We start from the raw sequence: 19,917 nt of genomic DNA on the forward strand, positions 1-19,917 counted from the left end.
AGAGTTATACAGCATAATCCTTTTGTATTCTCTTAGATATTAGGTAAGATTCATTTAAATTATGTATATAAACACACTGTTTATATACTGTAAAACCTAAATATTATTTTAAAGATATTGAGTGTCTCCGATATCACATATGTTACAGCCATTACGATAGACAGGCCACCGGCAATAAATACGTACAATGCAAGAAAAATAGTATACAGTAAATGTGTGTACAGTGACACTAAACGTACGTGTACATGCACTAAGTACTGTAAGTAAAAAATTAATTATGGTTACTCACCAACAATGACATGATGACTTGTCCGATAACAATGAGTTTAATTTTACTGCACAACAAAGGAGAGCGTTACAGTTCTTCCAAAGGAGCCATTTCAGGCAATTGTGTAGCACTGCCGTTGTTCTTCTTCTGGCAGTCTTCAATCCAAATCCCTAAAGCAGATTCCATCCAGACTACTGCCTTATTACATCCACTCGTTTTGCACCCTGGTTAAAAGGACACTGCGGCCGTAGATTTTATATTCCTTTCCTACTTTTTAAATAAAAAGAATCGTAGCCTTTAACAAATCCAAAACGTTTACCTTTTCGGCAATCGTTAACATCTTCCGTTTGTGCTTGGGCACGGCCCCTAAAGCAGTAGCAGATCGTTTTGGAGCCATAATGAAGGGCTTGACTATGCACAAAGATAAACACAAAAGAGCACAACTCTTTACACAGTGAAACACGTTGATGCTGAATGAGCGAGACGAGACTTCCTGGTTAACACTGCATTCAGCAGGCAGGAACTTAGCTGCGTGCTCTGATTGGTTAGCTTCTCAGTCATCCGCCAATAGCGTCCCTTGTATGAAATCACCTGGACAAACCAACTGAGGAAGCATGTACAGGAAGTAAAAAGACACATTGTCTGCAGAACCCGCGAAGCAGCGAAAAATCCGCGTTTTATATTTAGTTATGCTTTCATATAAAATCCGCGATAGAGTGAAGCCGCGAAAGTCGAAGCGCGATATAGCGAGGGATTACTGTATTTTTAACAAATATGTAGAATATAAATGCTATTTCTCTCTTTTCATAAAACTATGTAGTTTTTTCCTGCTATACATCTACATTATATTGAAAATGAACGATTGACTGTATGTCTTCCATTTGTAATGTTGGTCAACAGAGTGACATTTAAACATTTGCCTGGGTTTGGCATTCTTTGTGCATGAATGGAATGCTACTGGATATAAGTCTCCATCCTGCCATTGTGAACTGCAACACATGACACAAACTCCCCCCTTTCTCAGCCATCTCATTGTCTGTTGTTGCATTGAATCTGTCTTGTAGTGTTGTGCTGGTCACTTGTATCTAACCTTCTGAATAGGAAATTGCAGTGGTAAACAGTAAGTACATTACAACACACACACAGTAGTGAGAATATGAAAGTGTGCTTCTTTTGAGCTTAAATATGGTATCCATCTATGGTATTGCTATTGCTATGTCTCTGTCATTCCAAAAGATGGTTCATCACAGACATTTTTTATAATAAAATGTATTGTATTTGCCATTCCAGTAGATGGCGCATCACAAACTACTTTTTACCAGTCCCATACAAAATGGCATAACTATGATTTGAACCCTAAGTAGCTAAAGTTTCAATCCTAGTTTTGTTAAAACTGACTTTTTGTATAGATTGTTGTTTGATTCTAATAAAATTAATAAAATGTAAAAAAAAATAGTTTGAAATAACACTTTTTGAACACAGGTGTTTAGTGGTGGGATTTGAACCTTGAGTGTTTTGCATCTGATGTTAAGAGAAATACCACAAATACAACAGCATTTATAGTTACCATTCCTTACTTCTTTATTCAGTTTTACCATTCTGAAGAAGTCTTTAGCCATTTGCACCTGGTAAAACAGAAACCTTCATGTTTTGAAAGGTTTTTGGTTTTTTAATTCATTTGTCTAAAACAATGCGTGATTTCATTATGAATCAGGAAATGTTGCAATGTGCAGTTTTTTGCCATGTTAGGTTTACAAAGGCAATTGCGGTGTACATGCTGCAGTCTAGTGCTTATTTCTTTAATTTAAGAAAACTATTGAGCCATAAACAGAGACAAATTGCTTCAAAAAAAGGGTCATTTTAAGCTAGATATTAACAAATTAAAGCCGCATATTTAGAAATCTTAAATTTCTCACTGCTGGTAGATAAGTCTGTCAACTATGCCACAGTGCTTTACAGTATATGTTGTTCTAACAACCTTTGGCCAGTTCACATCATTGCTTTCAGACTGGGTGATGGTTGCAGGAAAAATTGTTGAGCATGTCTGTGAGCTTTATTTAAGATTACAGAGCCAGCTTAAATGTATTGCTTAGTCCCTGTCTATCTCCTTTGATATGTGGGTGACATAGGTGTTCAGTGAAACCAAAACGGAAGCCACAGATAGGTCTTTTCAATGTTTGTTCCATGAGAGACATGTTCATTTTACCTTTTCTTTTTCTACACAGCTTTTAATCCTAGAGTGCTGAATTCCCCTGTGGTTTCTCTGTATTCATTTATAAATCACTACATTGGCTTCAGAGTGTTCTAGCTTTTAGCAGAGGTATATGGAGAGAAAAAAAAATGAAATTGTAATGGGTTGTAAATAGTATTCAGTTCTGAATATGACAAAGCAGGAAGTCGTTTTTTAGTAGAATACATTTACTTTCTCCTCAGGCTTCATATACTATATATTTAAATATTCTGAGATTTTTTTTTTCTTTTGGAGCAGTTCTATTTCCTCTTAGCCTTGCTTAATAGATTGCTTTGCACTACTTTTAAACCCTAAACAACACACACACCCCTGAATACCTGCATTGCATAAAGTAGATTGTTGTGCTTATATTAATTTTTTTAATTGATTTTGTAATCTGCATTATCAAAATTAAGGGTAGCATGGAGAAGGCATCTGACCTAACGGTACTCGTGGAAGAGAGAATGCAACCTCCTGATGAAGCACACCAAATCTGTCTATCACAGAGCATATGTACGTTTCAATTTGTACTTATTATTTTATACATAGATAACCTCACATCTTAGGGTGTTAATGGAAAACCTCTGTAGAGAACATATTAACTATTTCAGATTGTAACAAGGCTAGAATTTAAGTGCAGTCTTCAGAAAATGGGACCAAAGCTTATTATTACTCAATCTATTTCAGTGATGTTTTGCTTATATATTGTGCTTAAGTAAGGGCTGCTTTTTCATTCTGGCAAATGGACCTCTTTACACCTAACCCTTCAACATCAGCTTTGGGAGCTGTTTCTTTGAATTGAAGTCAACCTGGATACCTCCATTTTACCTTTTAGTTTTAAACAGAAGCAGTAAGCAGATTGTACTTGTTATTACGTATTATCCCTCAATCTCTAATTGCGGGAGTTTAACAAGTGTCCTGTAGTGATGAAAATCAACGTTAAGGTTTAGGAGTAACCAGCTTTTGGGTGGTTTTAATAATGTATTCATCAAGTATTGTGGCAGCAACCAATAAAATCTTTTGTTTAGATGTACTTTATTCAAGCATATTACTGAGCTGTAATAGTATTTAAAGCTCATTCTCTTTGGCACTTTGGTGTACAGAAAGAATTAAGCTATCAAACGTTAAGAACGGCATCTTCTTTTCGGAATGGTTTTCCTTATTAGATGGAGAGATAAGGCTGGTGGGAATTCAGACACCCTGTCTTCACTATTAATGTTGCTAGAGGAATGGACATACTTTATGTACTCGGTTTAGACAATGCAGAGAACAATTAATTCTACGCAATTAAAGAAGCTGTAAAGTGTTGTATGCTTGATATATTCTAAAAGAGATTATATTTTTGTATCAGTAAACCCATCGAACAAGTCAGTTGCTGTGTCTAAGCTTATATATTATTAAAGGGATTCTTTAGAGCAGAGGTCTGAAAAAGACCAAAGACTCTAAATTCCTCCAACCAACCTAAATTGTATTTAATGTAAAGACTTGCTCTATTTACTACTTGGCATGAGCGCTATTCTGCATTGTCCTTTAGTGTGTGTGTGTGTGTATATATATGTGTATATATATATATATATATATATATACATATATACACACACACACTGTATATGCATATGTGTGTATGTATATATATATATATATATATATTTTTTTTTTTTTTAATCGCTAGTGTTTGGTTTTGGGCAACTGTTATTTCTATGCAGTTACATTCTGTTCTTGTTGTATACTTACACAAAACACCCTGTTTTTACATTATTTACTTGATACATCATATTGACATATCAGTTCTTTAAATTGTAGTGAGTGATAAGTTGTCTTATGATGTATAGCTGTGTTGATCCAAGTTGATGTTGTCTATGTAATGCATGCACTGTGTGCAAGGGTGATTCTAAATTAGTGTATTGGAGTAACCAAAAATGACTGCCAGTATTGCATTACATGTTGTTGTAGCTTCAGAATGAAATATGACATCATCTTTCTCATTTGAATAAATGGCTAACAAAGACTTGTTTTGACAAAGTGTAGTGGTTACATTTCCAGACATTCCCACAGCCGACTGTTATTCACAACATTATTGTGCAGTTGAATTCCTGTAGTAAACACCTCTATTAAGACAAAATATAATCATTGAACTCACTGGAGGTAATTGACATGGGGCAGTTGAAGAAAGGGCAATGAAAATTGAAAGGGATACCATGTTGTTCAGGATACAATGAGATATTTAAGATCCTGGATAGTTTTTGTCACTGGGTTCCACATTTGCTAATAGAAGAGATCAAAAATATGTCAAATGGTATATTGGAAGAAATACTCTGATGCTGAAGGGGTGACTATATTCTACAATATGAGATTAATGTGGCTGACATTGTTGCAGCTTGTTTACTCAGTGGTTTAAGTGGAGTTCTTCCGAAATAATATACAGACATCTAAAACAGTGGTAGAAAAAAAGCAGCTGTTTTAATTTTATGGTATCCGGCATATTTGAAATTATTTGACTTTTCTTTAAATGCACCTTGGGGCTGTTACAAAAAGTAATTTCGTTGTGTCACACAATGACAATAAAGTATTTGAACTTGAAGTAATTGTGGAACCAATTGGAGTACTAAAATATGACATGCATTGACAAGATGAAATGAGAATATACAGTTTGAAATACTAGTTCATGACAAGAACAAATTGAAAAGAATTCAAGATGTGTGCACAATACAATGCTTTCAATGTAGGTTAACAGCAGTGAGCTGCAGATTGGCAAGAGGGGCTGGAGAAAATAGTTTGGCATAATTATTATTGGCTGAATCAACCTATCATGGTTAGAAATTAAAATAACATCTTCAGTTTTCTGACGTACAGAGCTTTTGAAATAAGCTTTAAAGTCTTACAAAGTCTTTTAAACATTGCCATAAATTGAATTTTTGTAAGTGAGACCAAAGAGTGCAAATAACTCATAGAATAACTTGCAGAGAACACCGACATCATAGAATAACACGAGGCAGCTACTTTAATCCTTTAGGTTCATATAACTTTAAACAACTTTTTTCATCTTTTTGTTGTAGTAAATATCGTAGGAGCTGCCAAAATTCAGTCATGTCTGTTGTCTAGTGGTTAATCCCTTGTGCATCTTTGGTGTGTTTAAGGTAGATGAGTCCTATTCTCTGTATTTTCTGTTGGTAAAGATTATTTACCCAGGTCTGAACCAGAGGGCTTAATTTGGTGTATCCCCAGGGACATTTTTTGAATTCTTTCATAAACACATACTCTTTGACCAACTCATGTTCCACATTACTACATTACCCGTGATCTGTGAATGTATTCTTGACAGTGTATGGAGTGACGGAAAATAGACAGTCCACTTGTTAAAAACACACTGTGGAGGGCTGCTTCTGGTTGAGCTTAGACTAACATTTTAACATTCAAGAACACCAGTCTTTGATAGGGGTGAATTATATTATGTACTTTAAATAACAAATTCATCGTGGCATCTCACAGATTTCATGATCACCAGAAAGTTATTGTTTATAACGTTCACGTTCTCAACATTTTGCCGCCTTCAGATTATAAAAATATTAATAATGGTATGGATTAGAAAAATGGCTATTTCAGGGTATGCTCTAGTCAATTTCAAGATTAAAATGCTTTATTTGGATGATATAGATATAGATATATATATATATATAGATAAATAAAAATGTAGCATGGCAGTGAGAGCTGGTGGCTAGGTTATGGATTTTAAACTATAAGACTGCACATTCATTCTTCACTATTGACTCATTTTGTAGTCTGAACAAATCAGTTATTGTGCCAGTGCTGTGATTTTAGAAATGCCATTTGTCACTTTAGATAAAAGCGGTGGCCAAGTAAACTGTCTACAAATAAATTACGCTTGTGTTGTTTTGTATATTGAAGTGTAAAGCATCTTTTGGGATTTGCAGCACACCTAAAAGCTAGTGTTGAGACTGCAGTAAACAATAAATGCAATGTTTCATCTGATTCCAAACATGATTACTTTGGAATACCACACAAGAAAGAGCCTTTTTAAAAACAACTATTCAATTAAGTCTTTGAAAAGCAAGTCCTTGGTAGATATTCCTTTATTCTTTTTTTCACTTTTTAGTTATTTTTCTATAGTCCAGTTTTAATTTATTTAAAACACATTGTAGTTCTTGCTTTAATCTTTCCATGTCTTGCAAAGAGTTTTGGCTGATCGTATGCTTTCTTGCCCTTTGCCTCTTCATCTTCTGAAAATTCATGTCATGCTAATAAGGTGATCACAAACACAAATGGCAAAAAAAAGCTCTGAAATCTATTAATTTTTCATATTACTCTCGGGCCAGGTGCACACTTACTTATATATACACCCACACACACACGCACACACATTAAATATTGCCTGTCTGAAATGAGTTCATGTAAGTGGAAATGGCCATGTCTTTTAAAGAAAACACTTTTGTTTGTCCCTGATTGTGAGCAACAGAGTGTGAATGTGACCCCCTGAAAGAGACTAAAACTAATAAAGCAGGTCAGTACTGAGATCATCCTTGAAATCTTGGCTATTTAAGTTGTCATTGTTTTCATTTAAGCCTTTAAAATAGCTTTTGCCTGTCTGTGCACTTCTGTTTTTTGTGTCTGTGGAGGGGGCTGCCACATGCATTCCAATAAAAGGCGCAGTAGTTGCTAAGTAGCGGGAAAACCAATGAAGGCAAACAATAGCAAAGGCTGTTAATCTTTTCTCTAATTTGCAAACATTATCTTATTAGCTAAAATCTTCATGGGCCTGGTTTATGATACATTCCTGGCTGCGTATTTTACAGAGGTTATGTATAAGAACATACATAGTTTTATGTATACATACTGACCATAAGACATATACTTGTGTGTGTGTGTGTGTGTATATATATCTATATATCTATCTATATATAGATATAGATATATATATAGATATATATATAGATATACAGTATATATATATAGATATATATATATATAGATATATATATATAGATATAGAGAAATATATAGATATAGATATATATATATATAGAGATAGAGATAGAGATATATATACAGTGTATATATATATATATATATATATATATAGATATATATAAAATGAATGAGAGATTTCATTATAACCTTCTTAAGTGACACTTTCCAGCATGTTTATAGTTTTTGAAATCATGCTGAATTTCTATACCAAATAAATCTACTAGCTATAAAAGTATGTTCAAAATGCCATCACTAACTGAAGCAAATCTCCAAGAGCTGTGCGCTTGTTTCCTTCTTATTATCCTTTTGTTCTATTTAGAGTTTATTAGCATATGTGTTTTTCTTTCTCATCATTTTTCTGCTTTGTGAACTTTTTTTATATAAATTAGCCTGCCTAGAATTTTCAGAGCAGAGCAAACAATCAGATGTATGCATGTCTTTATCCATTATCCAGCTTCTCCGTGAGGATAAATAAACCAGAATTCAGAGATCGCAGTCTTAAGAGATCAGTCTGGTGTGCAGTGAAGATGATGAACTGCTGTGTTATGTTTAACCTTCCCCTCTAGGTAGGGATTGGCATCTTGATCTGTGTCTGTAAACTCAGGTCAAATAGCAAATAAGGTTATTTGGCTGTTTGTCCATTTTTTATTTTGCACTGGGGAGGAAAAATGCTACACTGATTTACCCATTTTTCAAATGATGTAAAGTATTTTAATTTCACATGGTAAATGCATATATTTCTGAATATGAATATTAAGGAGAAATGTACATGGAACGTATTATGGTTAACAGCAGACAAAGTCAAATTAACTATTCACATGTTGTAATATTTTCTAAAATTGGTAACAACTGTATCAGGTGCAGCTAGTGACACATTGTTAGACATTGCTTCAGTGAAACTAGAAGTTACTTTTTGTCCTACCCTGTTACTTTAAGTTCCCTTCTTCATCTGATATTGTCTGCTGGTTTAGGCACCATGATTGTTTAGTATAGTTTAGTATTTATATGTAAGCAGTGCTGGATGTTTTCCAGTTTTTGTTATCTTCAGATGTCACATGCATGTTGTAACTGTTACAGCTATTTGTGACGGCTTATATATTTTGTGCTATCTAAAGCAGGTTGATAATTGTACTTCTGGAGCTAAAGGTTAAAAATATTTATATATTTTGTTTGCAGTGGACCTTTCATAACATGTGTCTATGTATAGATCTCTCTGTATACTGTGTACTGGATATACACATGTGCATATTGGTCAGATTTAGGTTAATAATGTTGATACATTTAATTTATATTAATAACAATTTTAATGTAAATGGCTAAAAACCTAACACAGTTTCTCTGTAAAAATGTTTGATAATGCTAGGCTTATAATGCCTGAACCTCTTGAATTTTTGACTGTGTATTTCTGATGATTATTTATCTGCATACCCAACCCCCACTCCCTACAGATGAATTGTGGGAGCCAATGATGTACAATATCCCAGATGCTAATCCCATAAAAGCACATGCTCATTTGTTAGAGGTCATTGTTGTGTAAATCTCCATTGCTTCTTAAAACAACACAAATAATTTTTTAAAGGGAGACATTTATTTCAGTTTTTCTAAAACTGGCAAATGTGTAATTTTGAGCAGAGCTCGTTTGATCCCTGGTTACATGCATAGGCTTGTAGAATGTAGAGGGCTCTGCTTGTAACTGCATCCCTTGTCTCCTTTCATTATCTGTTAATGGTGCTCAACATGACAGGCTTGTGTGATAAATAGAGGCATCTGCAAATCCTGGAACTGGGAGCACCCACAACTGGAGTCCTAGCTCATGTCTGTCTATGGTTGACAAGGATTTTTAATGAAGATTTACCAAGTATAGTTTTTAATAAGTCATATAGTAAATTTCATTGAAAGTGTGAGATTTATTCCACTGTGTGTAATCAAAGCCTCAAATGATTTCTGAGTTGGTAACATTCACAGTGTAAACTGCACGGCAGACAATGGCTTTCCATTATTTAGTTTCTTTTGCGCAGGAATACAAGGGTGATGTTAATTGTTTTCTGCATACAGGGTGTCAAAGTTTCCTTGCTAAGCAAACACTGAGAGCTGATTTTTTGCCTAGTTGAATGATAATCAATTTAGTCTCATTATAATTAAGCCTGTGTGATTTCCTTGGAGGAAGTGAGTTGCTTTTCATAGTTGTTGTTTGAAGCAAGTGTGTATCTGGGATCTTGTTCTTTCATTTTCTTTTTTTAAATTTATATCTGTTTCTGTAACTTTTTTTTTTGTCTTTTTAGTACCAAAATAAAACTTAAAAGATGATTAATTGTTTTGTCTATTTCCTGTTTTTTTCTTTGAATACCTTCAAACAATTTGTTACTTTTTTCTTATTTCAAAATATATTCTTTTCATTTAGTTTTAAGTGTAACTCTATGTAAGAATAATGTGGTTTACATTTGGTAAAATTTGAACAGTTATCTTAGTTCTAGTTACTTTGTTATGCTAAATTAGCTAATAATTACAGGAAATCCAAACAAAGCTATGTGTTTAGATTTAGTTTTGATGATGAATTTAATTTTTTGTTTTTATAGTATTTAGATAAGCATGTTCAAATTACGCAATTGTGACTTCTGTGCACACTGAGGCCAGTTATATTTATCTCTGTTATTGGCAAGTTTATCATGAAGCATCAACTTGCATATGTATTTGACCTTTTAATTAATGTGGCTTAAAGTGTTAATTGCTCTTGCATCTCTTTTATTGTTCTGCCTGTTTACCATACTCCCTTGAAGTGTAGAATGCTTGATTTATTTAATTTGCTGCATTACTTTGTAAAATTATGAGACTAATCTATATTTTCCAAGGGCAGAGATGTGTTATTCCTGAATTTTAGAATATAGTCTCATAATTAGTATGTTGATGGACATTTTCAGTGACATATGTGACCATTAAAGGTACAGCCAGTATAAACCCCATGCAAATTTGAACAACAGCTGAGATATGTTGTGGCATCTGCTGTTTGGATCTATCTGTTTGTGTTTATCCACTAACAATCAAGGATTTACCCAATTCTGAACTTAATTTTTAAAAAGGACATTTTTGAATTCAATTAGTGGCACTTAATATTTCTTCTGTGTCTTTAAGGGTACTGTCTATATCCAGTCTTTAGTCATAGCCTTTTCAGGATGTTGTGGATATCTCATTGTAATGTTAATTCTTTTATAAATGTGTTCACTGTGAAATGTGCTTCATACAATATTGATTCATTGAATGATGTACAACAGAGGAAAAGCTATTTGTTGTGCTTTGTTTACAGAACAGAGGATTTTGTTTTACTGAGATTGGCTTGAAAATATTTTGCAATAATGACAGTGTCTGTGCTTTGCGGTTTATGTAAATAGATGGATTAGGTGCCATATTATTATTGCTTTTAAGTGTTACATACTACATGTTGTAAACTGACATTCTTTGGCCCGTACAGCTTGCATTCTTAGTTATGGAGATTTAACATCACAGTACATTAGGTAAAATAAGCATTACATATCGGTAAATGCATTTAAACATTGAACAATTCAGTAAACAGGGAATAACTTTACAAATTGGCAATGCACAGTTGACACCCATTCAAAATATCATGGAAATATACCCTATGTGCTTTAAACAGTTGGTATCAAAAAGAGAGTGATGAATCTAAGACTTGTGCTCTGTAGTGGTAGTTACATAAACTGGATATAATGTTATAAAAGTAGGTGAACTTACTGTATGTTTTAAGGCTAGCAGACCAAGTTTGTATTGTACAGTAAGGCAATGGAAAACCTGTAAATGGAAGAACAACTATTGAAAACAATGGATGTGCTTGTAAAGGCATATCTCAGGGACATGCACTGTAAGTTTAAGTAGCTTTTTGATCCATACATTTTTCTTCATGTTTTCATGCTTATTGAGCAATGCTATTCAAATTTGACAATTGTGGTAGACCAACTTTAAATAATACGTGGAACACAAGCACAAACATAGTTGTTTTAAATATATACTTTTTAAATGTCTTAAGTACATTTCTATACTTGCATATTAGCTAATTCTGTCTGCTACAAAAAGTAGGAACTTCGTTTTTTTTTTGACACAGTAAGTTAAGTCTATAAAATGCTTTTATTTTATCATGTGACACTGCTTTTGAAATCGGTGATGACGCTAATTTCTAATTAAATTTTTATACCAATATGCAGTCCAAGCTAGAAAATCTAAAGCGTGCCAGCAGTATTAAGTTAAGACATCCCAAAGCAACTACTACCTGACCATACCTGAACTGTTACATTTTTGTTTCTCTCTCAGACATGGTCTCTCAAGGCTTTTAAATGTTCAAATTGAATCTGAGAGTTCATTTCGTCTAGAGAAGCTAGAATTTGATGTCACCTCATTCAGGAGTCCTTGGGCCCTTATGGTTTATTTTCTCTGAAGCTTGCTGCACACCACTGTGGAGGAGCTGTGTCAAAATTAGTAGTGGTGGTATTGTGATGTTTCCTGTTATTAGGAAAATGAGCTCCATTTCTTTGATCAAATACTCTTTGAGAATCATCACCTTTTACATTTGATGGGAAAATAGCAAACCTGTAACTTGTCAATATTCACAAGCATCTTTTTGCTTTTTAGTGCTGATTCAGGGTGAGATTGAGTGGAACGGTATTTTGTTTTTATATATTTTAAAAATCATTTCTTGTTTTATCTAGTGTACTCCTTTTTCAATCTCAGAATACATTTTGCTCAAATAAAAATGTTTAATTTTCAAGTGAACCTTAAGTCTCAGGTGATCCTTTCAATATTTTTTATATGTATGCCAGAGGAACGTTTTTTGTTTGTAGACACCCTATGCATACATTTTTATTTAAAAAACACACTATGAAGCACTGACTGTTTTTATTAACTTTGATGTAGTTTAGTGAACCTAAGAGTGGAAAAGTGTTGTACATAGTTAGTGCTGTTTGCAGCATAATAAGATTTAGGAAAAAAAGTATGTTTTCTAAACAGATTATGAGCTGTGGAAATTGTTCATTATTTTCTGTTTAAAAGCAATCCTAAAAAGAAGTGTTTTTTATATACAGTAAAAGTCTAAATTTGCTAATATTCTCAAACCTGCTTAATCAGAACCAAGACTGTGGTGTGCCAAAGCCTATCCTTTGCAGATTAGTAGAGTACCAGGAGAAAACACCACACAAATAGCGACCAGGCATGGCAAACTTTTCTCAGATACTAGATCTGTTATGCAGTAATTCTAATCAGTGGGGCTCATTGCTAACCAAAAATAGTGTTGGTTTACATAAAACATCAAAAAAAGTACCAAACTGGCAAGATGGTTCCATAAATATGCTATATCTGTTGTGCTCTCCATTGCATGTTTGACCTGTGCTTTGTACCAGACATTTTCAGAAGAGGTTTTAGGAACCTGTCATGTAGTAAAGCAAGCGTTAGCGAACAGTATAGACAAATGACATTCATAACACAGAGTACACCATTTGGTATTGAATGGGTTTTGATCACTGGACTGACTCTTCAGTAGAAATGTGCACTTCATCTAAGTTGCAGTGTTTAGTTTCACATTTGATTTGTAGCTAAACATATCCCACTTTCAGTGTTTGCTTGTCCTTGTTCTTTTAGTGCAGATTACTTTCTTAAGCATTGGCTTTCTGTGATTGTCCAGAAACCTCTTGTCAGGTTAGTTTGGTCCTCTAAAGCCTTGTGATTGACAAACAGTATCTCAGTCTTCTAAAGACCTGAAATTTGGTATGCAGGTCAGGAATTTTAAAGATGTAATTTTAATCAGGGGGGAAAAAGTACCGTATGTCAGGTGTTCCTTGTTGCTTTTATTGGTCTGGTGAGGGTAGTATGGGGGCAGGAGGGACTTTGAAGATTCTGTTGTAACCCACGACAGTCCATCCAACCACTTCACAGCACGCAACTGACATTAAACACCCACTCTGTAAGCCTGGAATTGCTATTTAAGTCTGGACTTTAAAATTGACAAATATTAGACCTATTTTGTAACCTAGCCTCACTTAAACACTGATGCTTAAGGCTGATATATAAGTGTATATAAAAGTGTAAATATCAAGAATAATAGTTTTAGTCTGTTTAAATAGCTTTTGGAAAAAAACTCTTTAAAGCTTGCTTTGTTTGTGTTTTTTTCCCAACGATTACACAGGGCAACAGAAGGAGGGCATAGTCACAGCATGCACTGAATTGTTCCAGAAAATCTCTTTGACATGGGGAATGTGTCTGATTTTTTTATTTGTACAAATTATAAACATTCTGAAAAATGTTTTATTTTTTGTCAGGGGAAAAACATAAAAGAGAATAAGAATTTTTTGCAATTAGACTTATAAAATTGGCTTTGTTGCTTTGAAACAGAAAAATAAAAATAGAAAAATATTTGATTATTATAACACAGGAAATGTAACAGGCCTAATTTCTTTGTATGTTTAGGCTAGAATGATCTAATCTAAAGACCTAACAACTTTAACAAGGAATAAAACCTGGAACAAATTAAATGGGAGTAAATCTCAGTATTTGGTGATCCCTTGTTTGGTTTTATTTTACAATGTACATTTCATTTTGCAAATTGTATATGTTATAGCAATATATAATACATATTATAGTGCTTGTATCTTAGAGGATTATACTGTGAAAGGCTTTGTTATTGGTACATTTGAATTGGGAATAATTTTAGTAGGTTTCAAATTTTATTTATTTCATGTGAAATGTTTGTCACTAATATGATTGATGGTGGTGATTCTTTTGACTGAAATTAGATGGTAATGTGGCTAATGGTAAAATCTATTATATCACATATGTGTCTTCCAAAGTAATTTTACAAGGTGACTCGCAAAATCATAATACAGTATAAATGTTCACATAAGTTTTACAATTGTGTCTTGGGAGGGGGTTAGTGAATGCTCACACAGTCGCACTGTGTGTCGGAAGGAGGGATTGAACTGGTGGCCTTTTGGTTTGATGTCCAGTCCTTGGCCACAATTGTTTAAAGTTTTCATGTTGTTTGTTAGTACTTGTCAACACCTGGGAATATGGTAAAGTACAGTACTCATATGGGAGAAGAATGTGTGAACATCAGTACTAGTAAAGTGTAAACGTTAGGATAAGTTACAAATTATATGTAATTTATGATCATTAATGTAATTGAGTACTGGAGTGCTGTGGTTTGTGCAGTTTTGATACTGTAAGAAGTGTATTAAGCATGAAAAAATGTTTGTGTCTATTACAAGTCTGAAAGGACTCTTATAGGCAAGAGCTAACCCTGCAGATTGCTGTCAGTTCATTGCAGGGGGCTTTAATGACCCATGAATTACTCCATGTTGGATTGAATTCATATACTTCACAGCCCTGCCCTTGTAAAAAATTTTTGCTATTTTCAGAAATTTTAGTTAGTGAAGGGGCTGTTTGCTTAAAATGGATAAAGGCATCAGCTGAAATAATAGTAATAACATGTAAATGTAATATTTAACATAATCACTTTTTTCCCTTAAGTAAGTATTCATTCTGTTGTGCAAAATTATTTGGCATTTTCAGTACCATTGGTGTCTCTAATTCCATGTAAATAGCCCGTATGACCTAGTGGCTGGACTAAGATTTTTTTTACATTAAACCAAGGTGATGGTTCTGTTCATGCCGGTTGAAGGCTTTTCTAACAGGGGTGTAGAGATGAGCCTCAATGCACCATGGCATAATGTTAAGGATATTGATGCTAAGGCCACTAGAAATTTAAGTCACAGGTTTTATTTTTGAAGCTTTGAAGGTGGAACCACATTTATTTTGATCCTTTGACAGGTTGTGATTATGAATTGTGTTGAAGCAACTCACTCCCATTTTGCTGCTAAAATGTTGAAGGGGTACCCAAACTCTACCTTAACTTGTAAAAATAGAGTTTAAAATGGGGAAGTTAACACATTTAACACCTGAATTCAGGTGGTCAGTGTTAGTGAGAGCAGTAGCTCAGTTCTGCAGTGATGCCACTGCCAACATTGACTCCCTGTAAGCCTGAACAATGTCACTTAAGCTGCCAGTACTCCACTCAAGAAATATAGAAACAATTGTAATATGCATTTGTGATTTGTAAGTTACTTGGGTGTGTGTGTATGTGTGTGAATAGTGTTAGCTAAATAAACAGTAGTGAAGTGTTTATTTCTGTTTTGTATCTTCTCCAGATTTCATGGTAATTCTAAAGCACTGGTACTTTTTGTCTGACGGTGAAAGAATAAAATGCTTGGCACAATGCTTCATGCTAATTGCAATTATTAAATTCGTTCAGACAAAAGAGATTGAGTGCCTTTCTTCTAAATTGTTAATGATGATTATTCTTAATTCTTTTGATCCGCAGTATGCACGTCAGAGCCGTGCATTGATATTCCTTGCAGCCGCTGTGCTTGGGAGCTGCTGATCACTCCCGGGGACGCTCTGCTCTAATATCTTGCTTACCGATGCATTTTCTAGTTGACCGTACTGTTAAGAGCTGCCATCCATCAGAGGGGATCTTTCGTGCACTCGAAGCACCCCCTCCCCCAAAATAAAACGTACGTGGTGTCCAAGGAGATGAGTCCAGTCCGGGTTTTCCCTTCCGCTTGGGTCTGATGTATTAAGAGGGTGTGTGTAAGGGGGTGGTGTCCTTCTTCACCATGTCTGGATGAAAAAGACTGGGTCAGGCATGTGGAAGTGTCTGCCGAACAGCTGAGAGGAAGTGCGCGCGCCCGTGTCACACTAAGGGGAGGAGGGTGCGCGCGATCGTGGAGGGAAAGAGGGAGAAGGGGGGAGAGCACGAGCTGGAGTAGCTCAGTCGGTAAAACGTTCAACAGTAATTTCCTTCACGCCAACTCCACTGTCATTGCGCTCCGACAGACGCTGGGGGTCTCTCAGGGACCCCCCACCCTGCGTTTTGCGCACTGGCGCGCTCTCTTTCTCTCACGTTGTTTCTTGTGTTCGTTGTTTAAGCGTCTGGGTGATCTTGTATGGAAATAGGCAAAGCAAGGACCGTCTTTTGTTTAGCAAGTGCCTGCTTGCTGTTTCTGCCTTGTTCTCCACCTCGGCGGGATGCGGCTTGTAACGGATTAAAAAAAAACCCAAGGAAGACCGGAAGAAAAGTGGCTGTTACATTGTTTGCCTTGCTTCTGTTGGATGGTGCCCAGACCACGAAGAAAGGTCCGTCGGGGTCACTTGGGAACAGCTGCTTGGATTGCGGTGAAGTTGTGTGCCGTCACCTCCAGGAATTTAAAGATTAACAGACTGGCGGGTGAGTGAACGAAACCGATGGGGTACTAGGCGCGCTCGCGACGGGATTGTTCTCATCGGAACCCAGAACTTTAAGTGAGACCGAGCGCGCATCCCCCTGGGTTAGTACGAGAGATTGATAGGCTCCAGTAAACCGTGGCCCGGCATGGCAGTAGCGTGAAAAGAGTCAAACACGGGTGGATGGAGTCAAGTCGTCCCTACTTAACTGCGCGCGACCGCCCCATTTAACCCTGCTTTTCGAGTTTACTTTCAAGCAAGCGTTCCGCAAGTAGACTAATGTGACATTCTCTCCGGGGTTCAGCATACAGGCCATCCAGCACGTTTGCCGCATGTGGGTAATTATGCTTATTATGCTCTCTAGCTCGCTACGTGTTTGTGCAAACACATTAGATATGTATTTATGAGAGATTACGCGGTGTGTAGCAGTCTCCGTATAACAGGGGATGCATTTCGGAAATGCAGCTTAGTAACACGAGTTTGCCCCTCTTTAATGTGCAGGTACACAACTCAAGCGTGCTGCCCTCTGTTTTTCCTGAATTCATATACAAAAAAATCAGCTCTAGTTACATATTCATATGAGCACCCTTGTATTGCACCCCCTGCTCATATTCTTTATTTTTGTATATACAGGCTGTAACATATAAGGAGAGGTACACATTGCAGACTTGCCAGAACATTCAGTATCAGTCATGAATTATTTTAGATGCATAAACACGGTGTAATTTGTTTTCTTTTCCTCTTATTCACATTTTTATGGTTACAAGGAGCAAATCATAACTTCATATCAATGTCAAATATGCATATCCATCCATTCTCAAATCCAAGCATCAGGTGCAAAGCCATCAAAGAGTATGCTCATGCACACATTGTGTGGATATGTGTGATGTATACTCTGTTGTAGATCTGTTTTACAAAGCTGTACAAACCAAACAATTCAGCTAGCCAATATTAAGTGCCGTCTGTCCAGAGTTGTATATGCAGATAGAATGCTTCTGAACCAGCCGTCCACCTAAATATATTGTGCAACAAGTAGAAATCCGTGTCTCATCAATACTAGTAGTGTCAATTTTAGAATCCCCTGGGGGAATCTCGCCTCGTCATGTATAGGCCTGTACACATGCCAAAAGATAAATTATGATGTGTTTGCAGGGGTGTATACACTTGTGCGCTATTTTTTTAAATATTCAAGTTTGTAAAATACTGTTGGTATGTTTTGATTTCCAATCATTTTACAAGAAAAGAGAACTAAATGTCATTGTTTGTACTCTAAATTTTGGCCATGTTTGTGTATCTTTTTCATTTTATTAGAAAAGTGATCTTAATATCATTATCTGTAATGTATAGTTTGTATCCATGTTTATTTCTTTCAGCTTATGTGCTTGTTTTGATGCATTTATGTGACAATTTTACTGTTTATCTCATTAGCACATTTCTGAATGTTCCTTCTTTGAAAAGCTTGTTTACTTTTGGTGGCTGGCTTGTTTTGATGAACTCTTTTTAAAATTTTGTTTTGGAAATCAAGATGTGCACAAATGTAGTTCAAATTGCTCCAAAGTTCTGAGACCAACATATGCTGCAGTTCTCTGAAGAGAAGTGCTTGGCACCTTGAGACTCCCATTTGTACGTGGTTGTCACAAAAGCCTTGGGGCTTTGTCCTACAGGGTGTTTGTTTAAAAACAGAGTTGGCAACATTATTTTCAGGCGCTGTTGGCAGATTGCATATCAGGTGTTCTGTGTTAAAGAAACCTATAAAAAGTGGAATGTTGGTGAAATAACTTTCAGGTTTTTTATTTTTTATAATTTGCTTAAGAAATACATTTCTGTGTTGCCTTATAATCTCCAAGCTGCATTTGATTTGTAAATTGAACATACATTTTAAGCACAGTCTTACTGGCTTTCTTGCCCATTTTGTTTCCTTTTTCCTTTTGATGTGTAAAAGAAATACAAAGTTTTAATGAACCATTTGAAATTAACCTTCTGTAATAACTATTTACAATTTTGTATTTATTGTTTAATTCATCATTAGTCTGGTTTTCTTTAAACAAAGCTATTTTTAAATACATCTGTGTTCATTTTTTCGTTTCAAATAGGCAAGTGAATCCTGAGATAGTCATTTAGTTGTGACTAATTCACACAAAAGCTGTATTCGTAGCAAATTTTGATTAGAGCAGCTTGAGATAATTGATTGGTGATTGATGGGCTATGTCTGGCACAGAAGTGTGTTAATGAGAGGCTGATTTTTTTTTCTTCTCTTCTCTTTAGTGTACTGCCCTTGCATCTCTCCAGCTATCAAGGTTTATTTTGTCTTCATTTAGAATTACAAAGTGATGTGTTCTTTAATTGTTACTGCACTATCAGGAAATGAGGTTCACCGCATTTGAGCATGATATTTAAGTAGGTGACTGGTTTACGTGTGTTTTTAATAACTGTATATTTGTATGATTATTACATTTTGAAGTATTTAAGTAATGTGACAGCACCAATTCATATACTGAAAAATGGTTATACTACATTTATAGATTCAAATTTGTGCACATATTATGACGATATCATCCATCTCATCTTAAATTTTATATGTTTCCTTTGGTGTAGGGTTTGCATTTGCTTGTCTGTTTATTGGATGTTTTTGCTAATGCTGGTTGTATAAATGATGGCCCTTGTCATCCCTATGTGCAAATTGCAAATTTGCTTTTACTAGTTATTTTTTATTGATTTATTAATTTAAAAAATAGTTATTTGTTAAAATGCATTGTAAAATTGCCAGGTGCTAAATATATGAATATTTTGTTTGCATTGGTGAAAGTAATCTGTTGAAGCTAACAAATGAGTTATACAACAATTATATGTTTCAGTTGTATGTTGCTGGTGTGGGCATGTATATAATGTGTGTATTGTGTATATGTAAAACATATTTGTAAAATATTCACATACATATTAGGGCTATCAAATTAGCCAAAAAATAAGGTTTGAATATTTCAGTTAAAACAAGTAAATATGCAAATATATTCAAACTTGGGTTAATAATTCTGGACATTATACATGTATGTTTGTAGGTACTTTTTTAAAATACTTTTTTATTAAAATAATGGGTGCACAACAAGAACAAACACTATCATCAAAAAATTCTAGAGGTACTCGGACAGCTTTTGTTTAAATA

At 35.0% G+C, this 19,917-nt stretch overlaps 1 protein-coding gene across 4 annotated transcripts in view; it reads left to right on the forward strand.

The window, feature by feature from the left end:
- The window catches only part of rerea (arginine-glutamic acid dipeptide (RE) repeats a), a 338,260-nt gene that overhangs the window by 90,151 nt on the left and 228,192 nt on the right, over positions 1–19,917 (forward strand). The window contains exon 1 of one of the 4 annotated variants that reach the window (XM_039755538.1): positions 16,357–16,761. The exons of the other annotated variants lie outside the window; for them this stretch is intronic. The gene's annotated coding sequence lies outside the window, so the exon portion shown is untranslated. Of the gene's footprint in view, positions 1–16,356; positions 16,762–19,917 lie in introns of those variants that run through there. 4 annotated transcript variants of the gene reach the window in all.

Source organism: Polypterus senegalus, chromosome 6 (genome assembly GCF_016835505.1).
Source record: "Polypterus senegalus isolate Bchr_013 chromosome 6, ASM1683550v1, whole genome shotgun sequence".
Classification (NCBI taxonomy): Eukaryota; Metazoa; Chordata; class Cladistia; order Polypteriformes; family Polypteridae; genus Polypterus; species Polypterus senegalus.